This window comes from Magnolia sinica, chromosome 18 (genome assembly GCF_029962835.1).
Source record: "Magnolia sinica isolate HGM2019 chromosome 18, MsV1, whole genome shotgun sequence".
Lineage (NCBI taxonomy): Eukaryota > Viridiplantae > Streptophyta > Magnoliopsida > Magnoliales > Magnoliaceae > Magnolia > Magnolia sinica.
In genome coordinates this window covers 2,334,380-2,355,780 of record NC_080590.1, presented here as the reverse complement: position 1 = coordinate 2,355,780, position 21,401 = coordinate 2,334,380, and the positions used below count along the sequence as shown (strand labels likewise).

Here is a 21,401-nt window from a genome sequence, read left to right as displayed (position 1 = left end):
AGGCTATTTACACAAGATCTTAAAAATCAAACGTCCTAAAAGAGAGAGAGAGAGAGAGAGAGAGAGAGAGAGAGAGGAGAATACCAGATACGTTGGAGATTTGGAATAATGTGAGATGACATTTCAAGAAAAATTTATTTTATTTTATTTTTAAAAAAATGGATGTTACATACCAGGAGAAACAATATGTACCGTATCATGCATCATGGTCACCGATGTGGATACAATACACGAATAATTCAAAAAATTGTCTCTCTGTGGGGTAAAAGTTGTAAGGTAAGCACCATTCTGTTCAGGTGACATTTGGGGCATGCATCCATGGTGTGGTCCTAACTGATGGCCGTCCCACTAAAAATGTTCCCATTGGTAAAATCACTGCTGCTAATGACTCTTTGAAGGTGGCCTTCGTTTTCTTTTCTTAAATTAACCTTTCATGGTTTAATGCTCTTTTCTTAGGTACTGTTGGGACTAGGACTGGGATCAAAACAAAAGACAAGCATCGGCCAGTCAAACAGGCTTAAAAAAATAATCCACGGGGCTTGGCACGAGACTCAAACTTGCTAGCTAGCCTGGGCCATGAGCTTCCAGAAGAACAAATTTCCATAATTAATAACAGAGAACACAGACAGCAATGAAAATTCCATGAATGCTTTAAAACATTATTTGGCATAGACCTAAAGAAAAGTGAAATAGCCAAATAGAGTGAAATAATGAATTGAAATTAAAGGATTCAAAATCTAGCTAATTCTATTTTTTAACCACCAACGTCTATGTTAGTGTTAAGATTTTAAAGATTAATGTAAGAAAGGGAGTTAGATATTGAGAGTGAGAGAGCTTACATAAAATTAATAAAAATAAAAATAAAGGTCTTGAATAAACTAGATGAGGATGATCTTTAGGGAGTTTTGGTCGTTGAGGTAACTGACAGAAGGTCCAAGACGCATTTGACATTGACTGGGGCCCACTGTTGAGCGGTCTGATGGTAGGTATCATTCATTCGGAAGCGGAGGTCTACCACACTCACCTGGCTGGTGTGCTGACGTCACCATGTTCTATGGGTCCACCATGAGGTATGTTTTACATTTAAACCGTCTGCCCATTTGGCTACATTCTTGTAAAGCTTGAGGCAAAAAAATAAGACAGGTCCAAATATCAAGTGAACTACAACACAAAAATCCGACGATCTTGCTCCAGTGGTAGACTCTCTGAAGTTTCAACACCCGGTCAAGGGTTCGAGTATCCACATGTGGTGAAATCCCACCATGGGGTGAGTGTGTGGGGGAGGTGTGTGCGTGTCTAAAAATAAAAATAAAAAAATCATCAACCGTTGAAACCCTCGTGGAGTTATGGAAGTTTTGGATGAATATGATGTTTGTTTTTCATCTTCATTCAGGTCCACGCGACCTTATAAATAGATTTGATGGAAAATAAATGTTGGGCCCTAAGAATGTTTTAATAGTGAGAATCATTGCTTCCGCTGCTATTTATTGTGTGGTCCACTTGGGGTTTGGATATGACTCATTTTTGGTCTCATCCTCTAAAATGATCTCGTCAAGTGGATAAACGGTGTGGATATAATAAATACAACATTTTGGGGCCAATTTAACTTTGATTTCATTTGAACCGTTTGTACAACTCGGAGGTCGAGAAGCATCAGCTCTCGTTTTCGCACGGTGGTTTGTGGTACACCAGTCAATCCGCTTCCCCTTATAAGTCAATACGATTGGACAGTTTTAACCTCTCTTTATTATCTTTGAAAGCATAGTTAAGATGTGATTAGATTTGATTCTTTGAAATTTTTATTTCATTATTTTGATTTTGTTGTTGACGGATGTGGACTAACGAGAGAATTTAGGACGAGGTGAGAAGATCTCTCTTTCTCTCATTCACTTCAGCGTCGATTGGTGGAGAGAATTCCCTTCTTTACACGGAGAGACTCTCCTGTTTGCGTAGACAGAATGCAACCTCCCTCGTCGACGCGACTTATGAGGTAGAACGGGTCGAATGGTGGAGAGAATTTCCTTCTTTACATGGGGAGACTCTCCTTTTTGCGTATAGAGAATGCAACCTCCCTCGTCCAAGTGACTTATGAGGTAGAACGGATCTCGGACAATTTTATGGCCAAGATGGATAAAGAAAGCTCTGTCAACGACAAAAGTGATATAGACCGTCAGAACTTAAACCGGACATATCTCGCAAACCAAAATGAGTCATCAGACATACCATATATGATTTTGGGGTAGGATGAGCTACTTTAGCCACCCAACCCTACTACGCCGGGTTGCCCATGCCGAATTTACAAAATATCATCCTATCGACGGTGGAATTCATGTTTTAATTTCGTTTTTACTATTTAAGAGTTGCGCCCAACATCAAAAGTGCTTAAAATAATTAGGAGAACAATGTGGTGAAACCAAATAAGACGCTATTTTTGGCCAAAAACCTGACACACTAGTACACATCACGATATCAAGACTATGTAAGTTGCGAATTATAGGAGTTTTAGTTGTAGTTTGATTCCAAAACTTCTTCTTTGGCTTAGTACCCCTATTTAAAAGGGTGTAATCTTGTTTTTCATCATTAATCAAATTATTATGAATTTTCTAGAATTTATTTCTATTTTCTTCTTTCTTTTCTCGTGGATTCGAGAAATCTTTGTGAGTCCAGAGAAGTTCGGTGGATTTGGAATAGTTATCCTCCTGAAGAAGACGGTGCTCGACCTCACGTCATTCCCTGTATCAACTTAGCTACGACCCCGAGCTAGCGATGTGGGACCCTCACCGTGGGGCCGACCTTGATGTATGCATGTATATATCGACTTTGTGAGTCCAGAGAAGTTCTGTGGATTTGGAACAGTTATCCTCCTGACGAAGACAGTGCTCGACCTCACGTCCTTCCCTGCGTCAACTTAGCTGTGACCCCGAGCTAGCGATGTAGGACCCTCACCGTGGGGCCGACCTTGATGTATGCGTGTATATATCTATGTTGTCTATCCTTTTGTCAGCTCATTTTAAATCATATAACTCAAAAATGAAGCAGATCTAAATCTAAGAACGCTATTGGGGATTTATGCCGCGGAATCACACAGATCTAGATCTAGGATAGCAATCCGAGAGCAACGAGCAATCACAAGAGAATACAAAGATTTAACGTAGAAAACCCTTGTAGGAAAAAATCACGGAACAAAGTGACAGAAATCCACTATGAAATAGAAATTACAAAGAGAGAGGACTTACCCGATTCGAACAACCTCGAATCTCACCCTTGCTACACCCTTTGATAACACTAAAACCTTTTTAGAAACCCTTAGAAAACCTTTAGGAAGCCTTAAAATCTCTTAGAATAGCCCTAGGGACCCCTATTTATAGTTTAGGAAACTCCACTTACGCACTTACTTGAAACCGTTTCAAATTTACGCAATCTGCGCAAAATCCGCCTACCATATGCGTAACCTTCGACTAGTCAAGCTAAGGCTTCGACTGGTCGAAGGGCACCCTCGACCGGTCGAGCCTGACCCTCGACTCGTTAAGCGTCCCAAGCAACCAAAATATATACATGCTGGACTTCGAGTCGAGCGGGCCTCGACTGGTCGAGTAGCGGAGTGAATTACAGATTTAAGACATCTGTTTTACGACAATCTCCACTATGTCTTCAATCTTTAACCGTGTAGCTTCTTGAGCTCTTCTCTTATCTCTGCATCACTGGTCGAGTAGCGGAGTGAATTACAGATTTAAGACATCTGTTTTACGACAATCTCCACTATGTCTTCAATCTTCAACCGTGTAGCTTCTTGACCTCTTCTCTTATCTCTGCATTATATCATAGCTTCTCGTGTATACTCCATCCTTTTTCACCATCGCCAAGCCCTGAGAAGTTACACAAAACTTCAACTTCTCTGCAAGAACGTTTTAGGTGAGCATGTTTGCCGGATTAGAATCCACGTGCCCGACCACCTTTGCTCCTGTCTTCTCAAAAGGAAAGACGTTGTCTTCTTACTATCTCACCGTTACCAAATATTGCTTGCCAGATTATTTGCTCACAACATTGATAGCTTGTAAAATAACCAGTCTAATACAGACCATGACATGCACTGCCAATCGCATTCGAATAAGGTTCATGAAATATATCCTGCTTTTCCCCATCTGTTTTGGGACATATCCTGAGAAAAACTTGAGGAGAGACACATAGGGAACGCTTTCCGGCTTTGCTTAGTCCATGACATCCTTGATCAATACCTACCCAAGGTATTCTACTTATAATTACCAAAACCTACTCCTCTTTCAGTGTCAATGCTGAGAACCATCTTTGCAACCCTCCGATCCTTTATCTTGAATGTCCCACTTAACTGAGTCTTTAGTACGTTGATTCCAGACATGACATGATTGACGATCTACAGGTCATCAACATACAATACCTAACTCACTATGAAGGAATCAAACCACTGCCAAGGTGATAGGTCGTACTACGACCTCCTGCAAACTTTTTTCTTAACCCCTTTAACTTCGAACCGCTCTGGTTGATTCATATATATCTGCTCTTCCAATTTTCCATACAGAAGTGCAGACTCCACATCCATCCTTCCAATTCGAGATAGCATTGGCCAACCAGCGCTAATCATGGATCTAATAGACACTAGCTATACCGTCAATAGACACTAGCTATACCGTCGACGCGAATATCTCTAAGAAGTCGATCCCTTCTCTCTGACATAACCCTTCGCTACCAACCTTGCTCTGTATTTATGTTGTATACTCTTGAAAATCCACATGCATCCAACCGCTTACCAGCCCACTAAAAGTTCCACCAGCTCCCATGTGTCGATCTGGTACAACGAGTCCATCACATCGCCCATAGTCACCTTCCACTTCTCAACACCAAGCTCACCTAGAGCCATCTGAATAGAAGACAAATCCCCTACGATATTGGAGTCGTTCATGTATCGCGCCGATATCCTTCGATTATGCCGTGTGATCCTTCTCACAGGTGGCTGCTCCACCTGCTCTTTATCTCTATTCGCGTGTCTCAGCCTTCATGCCCTGCCCACTCATATGGCCATGCCCAACATGCCAAACACGTGCAGAGGTGGAGTCCACTACAACCATTTCATCTTCACCTTTTGAAGTACTCCTGATCAACCTGTACATGTTACTGAGTCGTTGCGCTTTCATGATTACCTGTGCCCCCTTAGATACCTTAAGAGCACCATGTTGAGGGTCAAATATTACATATTAGACCCCAGTTATTGCTTAGATTTACGAACATGATACCGTTTAATGGTCCGCTTTAATCATGTTTGTGATGCAGAGTGTATATACGAGTAGGACTGAAAAGGAAGCTTAAAGCATGGATTTAACGCTCTGATGGCACTAAAGGCAAGGGACGGACTCCAGGGGACCAAGATCGACGAAATTACACGCCAGGGATACGCGAAAATCGAGAAACTGAAGCTCAAGCAGCCTGAAAGTCAGCCAGAATGCAAGATCACTGGGTTTCCATCATCTGTTCGGCTCGAAACTTTATACATGACTCGAGGACCAAAAACTAACCGTACACGTCAAATTTCATCCATTGCATCCCTCTGGAAGTAGCCCAACGGACAGATCAGCCCATAAATCAGTGATTTGGGGCCCGCCTGGTATCTGAAAATGCTTCAATTTTGTTCTTAACGTCTTAAATGGAGTGACACATCAAATGGACGGAGCAGATGTCTCACGAACATCACAGTGGACCCTACATGTACAGTGCGTGTACATAGTGTACACGCACCGGCCGTGCACCAGACGGTCAACCCAGTCAAAGACGGGCTGACCCATCTTCTTCTTACGCAGGGACAGCGGACGGACATTGTCCATCCATTTTTGGCTAGTGGGTCCTACCTATATCATATTTTGATGATCTGGACCATTTAACGTGCCTAGAAGGGGGGCGTGACCATCACCTAGCTTTCCTTTTTGGCCCATGCACATGTACACATGTGAATCTTCAGAAAATGTAGGTTGGATGACAAAGAAGAAAACTACGTGGGCCACACCGAAATCAATTCAATACTGCCATTCCTAGATGGTTTTTTGTCGTGAATGTAATAAACGGAGTGAATTTCTCTTTTGATAAAGATCAGGGTTCCACCAAACATCACAGCATCGGCATATGGCCTGTTTCCAGCGTCCGTGTAATGGACGAACTCTGTCCATCTTACGGAAGTTAGTGGGCCCCATACATCGCCTGTACAACTGATCCAAGCCGTCCATCTTGTAGAGAGCCTCGAACACTTCAAAACCATGCTGATACTTTTCACCCATGCATACATACGCGTGCGATACAGAGGCCACAAGCAGACTGCCCTGCAATGTTCAAAAGTAGTTTTATTGTGATTTCTCCTCTAGGCCGCATCAACGGACGTTCAAAACCATCCATTTCTGACCAAAATTTCATCCTAAATCTAATGGACGAGGTGGATTTCTCCGAAAACACTTCTATGAGGCCCACCGATCACGACAGCGCTGGACGTGCTAAAGGTTACGCACGTCCGCGAAATCCGGGTTTTCAAGCGGTTGTGGCCCACCATCTTTGATCTTATGGAAGATCTGAACCGTCCATTGTGTAGGCCAACCAAAATACTTCTAAGAGACGTTGATTTTACAGAAATAATGCAAGGAACGCGAGAGTTATGAAGCCCCGAACTTGGCTGCAAAAAGGCTTTCGTTGCGCGTGCGATAACTTTCCAAATCCGATTTCCACCACTCCAGCAGCTATAAAAAGAGTTCCAAAACGTGGATAAGGGAATCCAAGCTTAGCTTGGGCTGGACATGGAGCACAGAGACAGAAAGTGGAGTTATTTTTTTATTTATTTTTCTTTTTGTTTATGTTATTTTTGGAATTAGCCTAATCATGTGGCTAGGCTAAACCTCTTAACTAGGGCTAAGAGGTGAAACTTGTAGCGTGGTTAGGATGGTTGCTTTGCTTTGATTCCTATTTATTGAATTCTCCTGGATTCTAGCTTAATTATTAAGAAATACTTTTAGTTTTTAATGGTTTATTGTGACTCAAATTATAGTATATCTGCAATAGCTTTGAGTATATTCTTTTCATTGTGAGGTTGTGAACTTAGGAGGCCCTGTTGTCCACCATTGTCTCCTGGGCATGGTTGGGTGATGGAACCCTTCTTAACTTTTACAATTCTCTTAGTATTGGCTGTGAGATTGGTAAATTGTTGTTGTTTGCCATCGTCTCCTGGGCATGGTTAGGTGACGGGATCACTTCCAAATCTTCACCAATCTTATTTATTGATGATTAGATTCATGAGAAGTTCAGAGATCTGACAAATCTCTTCTTACCAGTTGTGTTATTGAATTAATGCAAGGTAGCTTCCCTTATCTTTATAAGTGGATCCTCTGAATCCCTAGTTTCCTATCTCTGATTTCTCTAAAGTTTTAGATTAATCTCTCACCATTATTCATCACTTTATATTGGATTTAGATTTCATCTTAGGCTAGTTCTATTTCTACCTAGTTTCAGGTAACGTACAAGTATCAGTCCCTTGGGATTCGACCTGGGTCTCACCGACTTTATTACTACATCACAACCCTATACTTGGGGAGTGAACACACCATCAATACCTGTGAACTTGTAGCCCATTGCCTCAAGTACACCAAGAGAAATCTGATTCTTCTTCAAATCAGGAACGTGCCTGACATCAGTTGGGGTACGCTCCGTCCCATCAAACATCTTGATGCGCACTGTATCAACAGCCATAACATTATAGGCAATGTCATTGCCCATAAACACTTGTCCACCATCGCACTCCTTGTAACTGGTGAACCAACTCCAATGATAAATTATGTGAAAAGATGCCCCTGTGTCTAGCATCCACTCATCCTTATGATCATCGTATGACTATCTAATCGTAGACACAGACAAAATATTACCATCACATCCACTCGATCCATCTGACGTGGCAGCATTGGCCTCCCTGTATGAAGCCTCAGAATCTTCTCTCTTAGATTTAGGATTTGTACAATCCTTCTTCATATGTCATTCCATCCCACAGTTCCAGCAATTTACCTTTCATTTGCCCTTGTCCTTGGATTTGGATTTAGAACCTAAAGAACCTGTACCTTGTTCAGAATTCCTACCCCTTGTAAGCAGTGCATCAGAAAATATTCTCATGTCGACATTAAGCTTTCTCATAGCCTTCTCTTGAAGAGCTGATATAACGGTGTCAACACTCAAGGTTTTATTCGTGATGCACATTGTGTCCTTGACTGACTCATGAGATGCCGGAAGAAAATTCAGCAACATATATGCTTATTCTTCATCTTTCATCACTTCTTCCATATCCAGCAATTTACAAACTAATTTATTAAAGTTGTTGATGTGAGCCTCCAAATCTCCATCCTCTGTCATCTTGAAGTTATACACTGCCGCTTCAAGTGTAGGCAATTTTCAGAGAATTTTTTCGCATAGACATTATAATACCCCATACCCTTGGAACACGGGTGTTACCTTTTTAAACCCACGTTAACCTAAAACAAATTTGATTAACCAAATAGCTTGTACTCAACATATACAGGATGAGGATTCCAGTTGACATTAAGGCCATCCATCAGGGTCTCCACAGGCCAGAACACGCCCTACGACAGTCAAGAAGGTGAGGCTATTCAAACACTCTGAGTTTAAGCCATTATGTCGATTAATATTGGTACAACACGCTTGTCACCTATTGAGGGTCAAATATTGCATATCAGACCCAGTTATTGCCTGGATTTATGAACATGGTACCATCTAATAGCCCATTTTAATCATGTTTTTATTGCAAGGTGGAATTGCGAGCTGAGACTGGATCGGGGTGCTAAATGCATGGATTTGACACTCCATAATCACTAAGGCAAGGGACGGACTCCAGGGGACCAAGATTGACGGAATTATACGCCAGGGATCCACGAAAATCGAGAAACTGAAGCTCAAGCGGCCTAAAAGTCAGCCAGAATGCAAGATCACTGGGTTTCCATCATCTGTTTGGCTCAAAAATTCATACATGGCTTGAGGGCCATAAATTAACCGTATACGTAAAATTTCAGCCATTGAATGCCTCTGGAAGTGGCACAACTGACAGATCAGTCACCAAAACAGTGATATGGGGCCCACCTGATCTCTGGATGTGCTTCAGTTTTTTACTCAACGTCTTAAATTAAAAGGGGAAGAAGATGGACGGAGAGGATTATATAGATACATCACGAGTGGACCCCATTGACATCGCCAGTGCACAGTGCATAAGTGTACTCGATGTGCACTGAATTGAGACGATCGGTCAGCGCCACTGACTCGATCCATCTCGCGCACGGAAAACAGTGGACGGACGCTGTCCGTCCGTTTTTGTGTAGTGGGCCTCACCAATCATCCAAATCAGTGATCTGGACCGTCCATCATATTCCCATGGTCCATATTACCAAGCCCTAGGTGACAAAATTCCAAGAAACAGTACGGATGGGTTCCTGGCAGTTCAAACGGAAGATGGACGGTGGACTGAACCGGCTTGTGGACCACACCAAAATCAAACTGAAACTGTCCCTTCCCGAACAGTTCTTCGTCCTGAATCTAATGGACGGCTTGGATTTCTCAAAACAACAGTGAAGTGGGCCCCACCATCGTCACAGCGTCAATGACGCTACTCTGTTTCGCGGTCCGGAAGAATCGGACGTTCCGAATCGTCCTGGCCCACTGGTGATGATCAGATGTCCGATCTTAACCGCCCATCATACAGAGGGGCTCGCTTTAGCCAAACCCATGTTGTCTTTATGCACTCATACATGCGCAGGTGCTGGTTTCAATGATCACAAACGAACTGTCCTACAACTGTTGCAGGTGATCTCTTCCATGGGTCACGCTGAATCTGATCCAAAACTGATCATTTCTGGTCGAAATTTCGAGGAGAATCTGGTGAACGGAGTGGATCTCCTGTCTGAATTCAAGAATGGGCCCCACTGGAAAAACAACGTAAGAATTCTATTCCTGCTACGATTCGGACTGCGAAGAAAGGACGGTTCCAACTCCAGCAGCGTGCGTGAGGAGCTTCCGCTCTCTCCGAGCGGACGTCCTTTTGGCCTATAAAAGAAAGAAAAAGAGAAAAGAGAGGGGCAGCCGTGGGAGGAAGATCATGCTCGGCTTGGACGATTGTAAGGGAGAGAGAGAGAAGATAGAGAGTTTGTTTTTATTTTTCTGATTATTTTATTTTACTTTGTTTGATTTATTTTTAAGAGAATCAGCCATCCATGTCTGGCTGAACCCCTTAGCTAGGGCTAAGGGGTGAAGCTTGTAGTCTGATGGGAGAGATGTTGTTTATGCCTTTTGTTTAGATTGAAGGGGTTTCTGATTTAATTTTATTATGGGAATACTTTTAGTTTTTAATGGCCTGTTGTGACTGAAATTACAATGGGTTTGCAATGGCTTTGAGTATTTCTTTTTCCTTATTTTGATTATGACGTCAGGAAGCCCTGTTGTTCACCATCGTCTCCTGGGCATGGTTGGATGTCGGTACCCTTCCTAATCTTCATAATCATCTAATTGGTTGGTAATTAGTTTAATTCTTTTGTTGACTTTGTCTCCTGGGCATGGTTTGGTGATGGAATCCATTCTAATTCATATACCTTTCATCTCTTTAAAATTATATCAGAGGATGTTCAGTTTAATTTCCATGATTCTTAATGCAGGCATAAGATCTCCCTGATCTCTACAAGTGGATCCTCTGAATCCCTAGTTTCCCTTCCCTGAATTGTTTAAAGTTTTAGATAATTATTCCACAATTATTCCTTAAATTCTATTTGATTTAGATTACATCTTAGTCTAAGTTCTAGTTCTACTTAGTTTCAGATAACGTACAGGTATCAGTCCCTTGGGATTCGACCTCGGTCTCACCGAGTTTATTACTATATCACAACCCTACACTTGGGGAGTGAACAAGTTTTTGGCGCCATTGCCGGGGATTGACGGTTGCGATTCTCTGAAATTAATTAGGTTTAGAAATAGTTTAAGGTTAGAATTGGACTAACTTTAGTTTTAGGTTTTTATTCGATTTCTAAAACTAACTTGTTTTTCTGTTTTGTAGGATCCTGAAATAACTTCTAAATTGGTAATCCCTTTCTAATTCCTCTACTTTTTCTATTTTTAGAATTATTGTTTGAATTTTAGAAATTTTCTTATTCTAAGCTTTCTTTTAATTTTAAAAATTTTCTATTTTCTAGTATTTTTCTATTTTTAGGAACTAGTTTATTTTTAGAAACTTTCCTCTTTTGTTTCTAGAAACTAGGTTAGTTATTTCCCTCTTTAGAGATTCTTTCTAATTTTAGAAACTAACTCACCTTTCCCTCAAATTTAGAAACTCTCTAATTCTGGTACTTTCCTTTTTAGAAACTAACTTTCTTATTGTGTAGGCTTTTAAGGTAGAAATTTCTAATTCGGTAATCTTTCTCTCTACTTTCTATTTTTCAGTTCTCTTTTAGTAATTTACTTTCTAGTTTAGACTTTTCTTCTTTTAGAAACTGACTTGTTTGTTTTCTTTTGCAGGTCTTTAACTTAGGGACTTCAAGTTGGTAATTTCTTTCCAATACTCTCTTTCTTTTTAGATTTTCTTTTCATTCGAATTTGATTGAGAGCTGCGAGTGTTTCATGCCCAAGTGGGCCCGTGACAACACTCGACGTCTCTTGACTGAAGGAGGATTGATTGAGGGGTTGACTATCCATCGCAGGACTAGACACCACTAGAAATCCCCTGAGTTAATTGAAGTTATGGCTGAAGACCAACCTCCTCTACTTCCACCCAGGGTGGAGGATACCCAAGATGAGAATGAGGTGTATCAGGCACCCCCGCCTTGTACTTTACGAGATTATCTACAACCGGCGGGAGTGAGTACGCCCTCATGCATGATTTTCTCTGAAAACACATGACAAATGGACATCAAGCCAGGATTTATCCAACTCCTTCCCAAATTCCTTGGACTTGAATCAAAAAGTCCATATTTACATTTGAAAAAGTTCGATGAGATTATAGCTACATTATATTTTCCTAATGTATCTGAGGATACAATCAGGCTGAAACTCTTTCCTTTTTCCTTAAAAGAGAAAGCTAAGACGTGGTTACATTCACTGCGTCCTAGATCCATTAGCACATGGAACGACATGCAGAGGGAATTCATAAAAAAATTCTTCCCACATCACAAGACGATTATCCTCAGAAAAGCAATCATGAACTTTGCCCAAAAGGAAGATGAAACATTCTTCCAATGTTGGGAAAGGTTCAAAGATTTGGTCAGTTTATGCCCACAACACGGATTTGAAACGTGGCGCATTACAAATTTCTTCTACGATGGACTGACATCTTCCATGCGCCAAATGGTCGAGACAATGTGTAATGGAGAGTTCATTAATAAAGATTTCGACGAGGTATGGGACTGCCTCGACAGTCTGGCTGAAAAAACACAATCTTGGGACTATTACCCAAAATCAAACACCACGTCTAGGCCGACTCAATTAAAGGAGAAAGGTGGATTATATCTCTTGAAAGAAGAGGATGATCTCAAGTGTAAAGTGACTACACTCATAAGGAAAGTTAAGGCCATGGAAGGAAAGAAGGATAAGGTTAATGAAATTGTTTGCGGCATCTGTGATTGCAACATTCATACAACTGAAAATTGTCCTACAATACCGCCTTTCGAGGAGTGTTGAATGAACAAGCTAATGCCGTAAACAACTATCAAAGACCTTTTACTGGACCTAACTCCAATACGTACAATCCTGGTTGGAAAAATCATCCAAACTTTAGTTAGAGGAATGGACAAACGGCTACGCCTCAAGGTTTCTTTAATCAAAATCTAAATCAAGTGAAACCTCAAGAGGAACCGGTTCAAAATTTTATACAAGAGCTGGCTCAGGCAATGCGGGAAATTACAGATTTTATGCAAAAGATAGATTTTCGTATGACGGTTATAGAAAAGGGGATGCTTCCTGCACAACCTCTCCCCAACCCTAAACTGCAGTACGAGATTAGTAATCCCAGCTCTTCAAATCAGATGGGGCACGTTAAATCCATCACCACTCTTAGGAGTGGAAAGATCATTGATAAAACTCTTCCGGTTAGGCCCGAAAAGCCTCAAGAACCAGAAGAGGATAACAATGATGGATCTAGTGATGCCCCACAAAAATTAGAACCGGAACTTCTAGAGAAGCCAGTTGCTCCGTTCCCCCAACGGTTGGTTTCACCAAAACCTCTCTCTAACTCTCAGGATATCCTAGAGGTGTTGAAACAAGTGAAAGTCAACATTCTTCTACTTGATGTCGTGAAACAGATACCTTCATATGCCAAATTTCTGAAAGACTTATGCACGACCAAAAGACGGCAAAGTATTCAAAAGAAAATCTTCTTGACTGAGAAAGTGATTGCCATCCTGAAGCAAGACGTGCCGCAGAAATTCAAGAATCCCGGTAGCCCAACTATATCATGTGTAATCGGGAACCATCGAATTGATCACGCACTTCTTGACTTAGGAGCGAGCGTCAATCTGATTCCCTACTCGGTATACAAACAGTTAGGTTTGGGTGAATTGAAACTCACCCTAACCACACTATAACTTGCTGATCGCTCTGTTCGTGTACCAAGAGGGATAATTGAGGATGTGTTGGTCCAAGTTGATAGATTTTACTACCCTGTAGATTTTATCATCCTAGACACCGAACCCATCAATAACATGAGCACTCAGATCCCCGTCATTCTTGGTCGCCCATTCCTTGCCATGTCAAATGCAATTATCAATTGCAGGAATGGTGTCATGACTATGTCTTTTGGGAATATGACATTGGAGTCAAACATCTTTTTCAATAACGGCAGAAACTTAGAGGAGGATGACAATTTCCACGACATTAACATGATTGACTCTTTAGTGGAAGATACGACACCTCTAACCTTATCCTCTGACTCTCTAGAGACGTGCCTGGCCCACTCCCATGATTTTGATGATGACATGATTAGGGAGACGTGTGCCTTGCTTAATACTGCACCGGTACTTGAAGTTAACAGGTGGAGGCCATAATTTGAAGAATCGCCACAAACCGATGTAATGCCTCTACCGTCTAACCTCAAGCCGCCGAAGCTTGACCTAAAACCTTTGCCCTCTGATTTGAAATATGCCTATTTAGGTCAAGATGAGACATTATGTTGAGGGTCAAATATTGCATATCAAACCCAGTTATTGCCTGGATTTATGAACATGGTACCGTCTAATAGCCCATTTTAATCATGTTTCTGTTGCAAGGTGGAATTGCGAGCTGAGACTGGATCGGGGTGCTAAATGCATGGATTTGACGCTCCAGAATCACCAAGGCAAGGGACGGACTCCATGGGACCAAGATCGACGGAATTATACGCCAGGGATCCGCGAAAATTGAGAAACTGAAGCTCAAGCGGCCTAAAAGTCAGCCAGAATGCAAGATCACTGGGTTTCCATCATCTGTTTGGCTCAAAAATTCATACATGGCTTGAGGGCCATAAATTAACCGTACACGTAAAATTTCAGCCATTGGATGCCTCTGGAAGTGGCACAACTGACAGATCAGTCACCAAAACAGTGATATAGGGCCCACCTGATCTCTGGACGTGCTTCAGTTTTGTACTCAACGTCTTAAATTAAAAGGGGAAGAAGATGGACGGAGAGGATTATATAGATACATCACGAGTGGACCCCATTAACATCACCAGTGCACAGTGCATAAGTGTACTCGATGTGCACTGAATTGAGACGATCGGTCAGCGCCGCTGACCCGATCCATCTCGCGCACGGAGAACAGCGGACGGACGCTGTCCGTCCGTTTTTGTGTAGTGGGCCTCACCAATCATCCAAATCAGTGATCTGGACCGTCCATCATATTCCCATGGTCCATATTACCAAGCCCTAGGTGACAAAATTCTAAGAAACAGTACGGATGGGTTCCTGGCAGTTCAAACGGAAGATGGACAGTGGACTGAACCGGCTTGTGGGCCACACCAAAATCAAACTGAAATTGTCCCTTCCCGAACGGTTCTTCATCCTGAATCTAATGAACGGCTTGGATTTCTCAAAACAACAGTGAAGTGGGCCCCATCATCGTCACAGCGTCAATGACGCTACTCTGTTTCACGGTCCGGAAGAACCGGACGTTCCGAATCATCCTGGCCCACTGGCGATGATCAGATGTCCGATCTTAACCGCCCATCATACAAAGGGGCTCGCTTTAGCCAAACCCATTTTGTCTTTATGCACTCATACATGCGCAGGTGCTGGTTTCAATGATCACAAACGGACTGTCTTACAACTGTTGCAGCTGATCTCTTCCATGGGTCACGCTGAATCTGATCCAAAATCGACCACTCTGGTCGAAATTTCGAGGAGAATCTGATGAACGGAGTGGATCTCCTGTCTGAATTCAAGAATGGGCCCCACCAGAAAAACAGCGTAAGAATTCTTTCCTGCTACGATTCGGACTGCGAAAAAAGGACGGTTCCAACTCCAGCAGCGTGCGTGAGGAGCTTCCGCTCTCTCCGAGCGGACGTCCTTTTAGCCTATAAAAGAAAGAAAAAGAGAAAAGAGGGGAAGCCGTGGGAGGAAGATCATGCTCGGCTTGGACGATTGCAAGGGAGAGAGAGAGAAGATAGAGAGTTTGTTTTTCTTTTTCTGATTATTTTATTTTACTTTGTTTGATTTATTTTTAAGAGAATCAGCCATCCATGTCTGGCTGAACCCCTTAGCTAGGGCTAAGGGGTGAAGCTTGTAGTCTGATGGGAGAGATGTTGTTTATGCCTTTTGTTTAGATTGAAGGGGTTTCTGATTTAATTTTATTATGGGAATACTTTTAGTTTTTAATGGCCTGTTGTGACTGAAATTACAATGGGTTTGCAATGGCTTTGAGTATTTCTTTTTCCTTATTTTGATTATGACGCCAGGAAGCCCTGTTGTTCACCATCGTCTCCTGGGCATGGTTGGATGTTGGTACCCTTCCTAATCTTCATAATCATCTAATTGGTTGGTAATTAGTTTAATTCTTTTGTTGACTTTGTCTCCTGGACATGGTTTGGTGATGGAATCCATTCTAATTCATATACCTTTCATCTCTTTAAAATTATATCAGAGGATGTTCAGTTTAATTTCCATGATTCTTAATGCAGGCATAAGATCTCCCTGATCTCTACAAGTGGATCCTCTGAATCCCTAGTTTCCCTTCCCTGAATTGTTTAAAGTTTTAGATAATTATTCCGCAATTATTCCTTAAATTCTATTTGATTTAGATTACATCTTAGTCTAAGTTCTAGTTTTACTTAGTTTCAGATAACGTACAGGTATCAGTCCCTTGGGATTCGACCTCGGTCTCACCGAGTTTATTACTATATCACAACCCTACACTTGGGGAGTGAACATCACCAACATTTAAAAGTTAGTTAGCAACAAACCAAGCCTCCATCATAACCAGTACCTTATATTAACCATTGAAAACTAGTATTAGGCCCACCCGATCAACAAACCGTGTCATATGGGCCAATAATAGCCTAAAGGAGAGGGTAACGGCCCACCTGAGCCTCAGCCCCGCACCTAGATGGGCCAGGCCTCTTATTCCTGGGTCCCAAGAAAAATGGACAAAACGGATTTGTCACACCCACCACGATGGGCCCCCTCACGGAGTGCATATGCACCCTATACTCGTGTACACGACATTCATTGGGATGATAGGCTCTGTCAAAATAACCTTTGACCAAGCTTTTTACAAAAAATGAGGAAACAAATGCCTCCCGTCAAAACAGAGGTTCAAATGGCCGATCTTTGAGCTCCTAGGTGGCCCACCATGGCCACTTTCCGAGCGATCCAAGCCGTCCATTTTATTCGCGTGGGTCCACTTAACAAAATCGTATAGGCTCTTGGGCCTTGGTAAATAGATAGGAAAGATAGTATGCGACCGTTCAATGCATTACACATGACATATATTAACAAGATGGGACCCATGTGGGTTCGCACGATCCGTCCGTGATCGCCCCGGCCCACTCATCTCATCCGTCCATTGCCTGAGAAAGCGACACTCACTCCTTTCCAAAAATGGCCAAACAATGGCTTGCATTAGAAAAAGCAGAGAGGAGACTTTCCTCTCCAGGAAAGCCAATGTTGGTGCGATCTCGGCCGTCCACAGCGGGAGCAATCTCAGCCATCCCTGCTCTCTCTTCCCCTCTATAAGAAGGGCCCTGTAGCCCTTGGGATTCAGACTAGGGAGGGCGGAGAAAGGGAGTGAAAGTTGGGTGGTGACGAGCCTTCTTCCCTAGCAGAAAATCAGGTGACCATTCCTTCTTTCCGTTTCAGCTAGGATGAGGCCACAGTGGTGTTCGAGTGCTGGAGCCAAGCCAAAACAATGGTTGTATCAGGTTGAAAGCTAGCCAAGCAATGGCCATGTTTTCGAATAGAAAACAGACCAGCAAACCGCGGTGCCGTTGAGTTAAAAGCTGCCCATTCTGTGCCTCTGTCTGGAGCTGGGACCGACCAAACAATGGCCGGGTCTCAGGAAGACATCAGGCCTGAATGGTGATCGTAATTGGGCCGGAAACCAGCCAAGTAATGGCTGCGATCATACTCAAAACAAGGCTTGAAAAGGGTCCCTATTTGTGGTCTGAAACTGAACCGATCAGTGACTCTGTTTTGGGCTGAAAACCGACCCATCTGCAGCACCTGTTTCGGGCTGGGACCCGGCCAAACAATGGCCGTGCGTCAAGCCAAAACCGAGAGAACCCAAGCTCTGTTTTGAGCTGAAACACGAGCTCTATTGAGCTGCAACACGGACTGATATCAGTCCGAAAATGAAGGTGAAAACGACCCTGTTTCAGACCGTTCTTTGTCAGTGAAAACGGCAGCCACCATGCCATCGTTCGAGCACCGAGATGGGTTGAAAAAACCGCTCAAGGATGGGCCATGTTTGGGGTAAAAATCAAGGCTAGAAGTGGCTCTAAAGCGACATGCAGCAAAGGTGAAATGTGTTGTGCACGCTGCCAACGCTAGTGGGCTGCATCTGTGTTGGGCCTCACCAAATTTCAGCTAGGCCTCACCAACTTGCAGGTGGGCCTCACTAAAAGGAGAGGAAATCCAGAAGGGCCACACCCCAGATGAATCCCTGGTGGGCCGCACCATCAGACAATTACGGTGGTCACACCTAGATGTGTGTTTTACATCCAGCCGTCCATTAATGGATGTGCAGTACTGGACAAACTGCTATACATGTTTAAAGAAAAAAAAAAAAAAAGAAAAGAAAGAGAAGAAAGGTAGATATATATAATAATATAATATATAAAATGCTATGTGTGGTGGGCCCCATGTAACACTCCGGTCCCAACGGTAAGATATTGTCCACTTTGGCTAACACAATGTCGACCTTCATGGCTTTGTTCTCGCAAGTGGAAGCAGTTAGCGAACCACCCGCAAAATGCATCTTTTCAATTAAGGATTGATATTAGCCGCTTCAGGTTGGCACAATGTCCACCCTTACGGTTTTGTTCCTACACAGTGGAAGCGGTTAGTGAACTACCGGTAGGACGTGTCTTACCCTTGAAGGCCGAAGCTCCACATATAGACCAAGATCTTAGGCTCTCCCTTTCCGATGTGGGACTGGACACCCACCTCCTTTACAGTTGGCTTGTCACCAACCCGGCTGGGAAGGGACTCACCCCACCTCGGGAGACAGAGCGCCCTCGCTCTGATACTATTTGTAACACCTCGGTCCCAACGGTAAAATATTGTCCGCTTTGGCTGGCACAATGTCCACCTTCACGGTTTTGTTCTCGCAGGTGGAAGCGATTAGCGAACCACCCACAAAACGCATTTTTTCCATTAAGGATTGATATTGGCCGCTTTGGGTTGGCACAATGTCCACCCTCACGGTTTTGTTCCTACATAGCGGAAGCGGTTAGTGAACTACCGGTAGGACGCGTCTTACCCTTGAAGGCCGAAGCCCCACATATAGACCAAGATCTTAGGCTGTCCCTCTCCGATGTGGGATTAGACACCCACCTCCTTGATAGCTGGCTCGTCAGTCTCTGCCCAGCCGAGTTAGTGACGAGCCAGCTGTCAAGGAGGTGAGTGTCCAGTCCCACATCGGAAAGGGAGAGCTTAAAATCTTGGTCTATATGTGGGGCTCTGACCTTAAGGGTAAGATGCTTTTTGCGGGTGGTTCGCTAACCGCTTCCACCTATGAGAACAAAGCCGTGAGGTGGACATTGTGCTAGCCATAGCATACAATATCTTACCGGAGGGGTTGGGGTGTTACAAATGGTATCAGAGCGAGGGCGCTATCTCCCGAGGTGGGGTAAGTCCCTGCCCAGCCAGGTTGGTGACGAGCCAGCTGTCAAGGAGGTGGGTGTCCAGTCCCACATCGGAAAGGGAGAGCCTAAGATCTTGGTCTATATGTGGGGTTTCGACCTTCAAAGGTAAGACGCGTTTTGCGGGTGGTTCGCTAACCGCTTCCACCTGCGAGAACAAAGTCGTGAAGGTGGACATTGTGCCAGCCAAAGCGGACAATATCTTACCGGAGGGGCCGAGGTGTTACAAATGGTATCAGAGCGAGGGCGCTCTATCTCCCGAGGTGGGGTGAGTCTCTGTCCATCCGGGTTGGTGACAAGCCAGCTATCAAGGAGGTGGGTGTCCAGTCCCACATCGGAAAGATAGAACCTAAGATCTTGGTCTATATGTGAGGCTTCGACCTTTAAGGATAAGACGCGTCCTACCGGTAGTTCGCTAACCGCTTCCGCTGTGTAGGAACAAAACTGTGAAGGTGGACATTGTGCCAGCCAAAGCGGACAATATCTTACCATTGGGACCGAGGTGTTACAAATGGTATCAGAGCGAGGGCGCTGTCTCCCGAGGTGGGGTGAGTCCCTTCCCAGCCGGGTTGGTAACAAGCTAGCTGTCAAGGAGGTGGGTGTCCAGTCCCACATCAGAAAGGGAGAGCCTAAGATCTTGGTTTATATGTGGGGCTTCGGCCTTCAAGGGTAAGACGCGTCCTACCGGTAGTTCGCTCACCGCTTCCCCTATGTAGGAACAAAACCGTGAGGGTGGACATTGTGCAAACCTAAAGCGGACAATATCTTACCGTTGGGACCGGGGTGTTACAAATGGTATCAGAACGAGGGCGCTTTGTCTCCCGAGGTGGGGTGAGTCCCTGCCAGCCGGGTTGGTGATGAGCCGACTATCAAGGAGGTGGGTGTCCAGTCCCACATTAGAAAGGAAAAGCCTAAGATCTTGGTCTATATATGGGGCTTCGGCCTTCAAGGGTAAGACGTGTTTTGCGGGTGGTTCGCTAACCGCTTCCACCTGCGAGAACAAAGCTGTGAGGTGGACATTGTGCCAGCCAAAGCGGATAATATCTTACCGGTTTGTAATACCCCAGCCCTTCCAGTAAGATATTGCCGCTTTGGCTGGCACAATGTCCACCTCACGGCTTTGTTCTCGCAGGTGGAAGCGGTTAGCGAACCACCCGCAAAACACGTCTTACCCTTAAAGGCCGAAGCCCCATATATAGACCAAGATCTTAGGCTTTTCCTTTCTAATGTGGGACTGGACACCCACCTCCTTGACAGTCGGCTCATCACCAACCCGGCTGGATAAGGACTCACCCCACCTCGGGAGACAAAGCGTCCTTACTCTGATACCATTTGTAACACCTCGGTCCCAATGGTAAGATATTGTCCGCTTTGGCTGGCACAATATCCACCTCACGGCTTAGTCTCTGCCCAGCCGAGTTGGTGACGAGCCAGTTGTCAAGGAGGTAGGTGTCCAGTCCCACATCGGAAAGGGAGACCCTAAGATCTTGGTCTATATGTGGGGCTTCGACCTTCAAGGGTAAGACGTGTCCTACCGGTAGTTCGCTAACCGCTTCCGCTGTGTAGGAACAAAACCGTGAGGGTGAACATTGTACCAGCCAAAGCGGATAATATCTTATCGTTAGGACCAGAGCCGGGTTGGTGACGAGCCAGCTGTCAAGGAGGTGGGTGTCCAGTCCCACATCGAAAAGGGAGAGCTTAAGATCTTGATCTATATGTGGGGCTTCGGCCTTCAAGGGTAAGACGTGTTTTGCGGGTGGTTCGCTAACCGCTTCCACTTACGAGAACAAAGCCGTAAAGGTGGACATTGTGCTAGCCAAAAGCGGACAATATCTTACTAGAGGGGCCGGGGTGTTACAAATGGAGTTTGTAATACCCCGGTCCCAACTGTAAGATATTGTCCGCTTTGGATGGCACAATGTCCACCTTCACGGCTTTGTTCTCGGTGGTAGAAGCGATTAGTGAATCACCTGCAAAACGTGTTTTTCTAATTAAGGATTGATATTGGCCGCTTCGAGTTGGCATAATGTCCCCC

General features: G+C 43.9%; 1 protein-coding gene and 1 non-coding gene across 2 annotated transcripts in view; both read right to left on the bottom strand.

Annotated features, from left to right (window-relative positions):
• Positions 1-21,401, bottom strand: part of LOC131232564 (protein MODIFYING WALL LIGNIN-1) — an 89,755-nt gene that overhangs the window by 32,479 nt on the left and 35,875 nt on the right. The window lies entirely within an intron of this gene.
• Positions 12,220-12,326, bottom strand: LOC131234237 (small nucleolar RNA R71). Its single transcript, XR_009165641.1, has one exon. It is a non-coding gene; the product is annotated as a small nucleolar RNA R71 (small nucleolar RNA).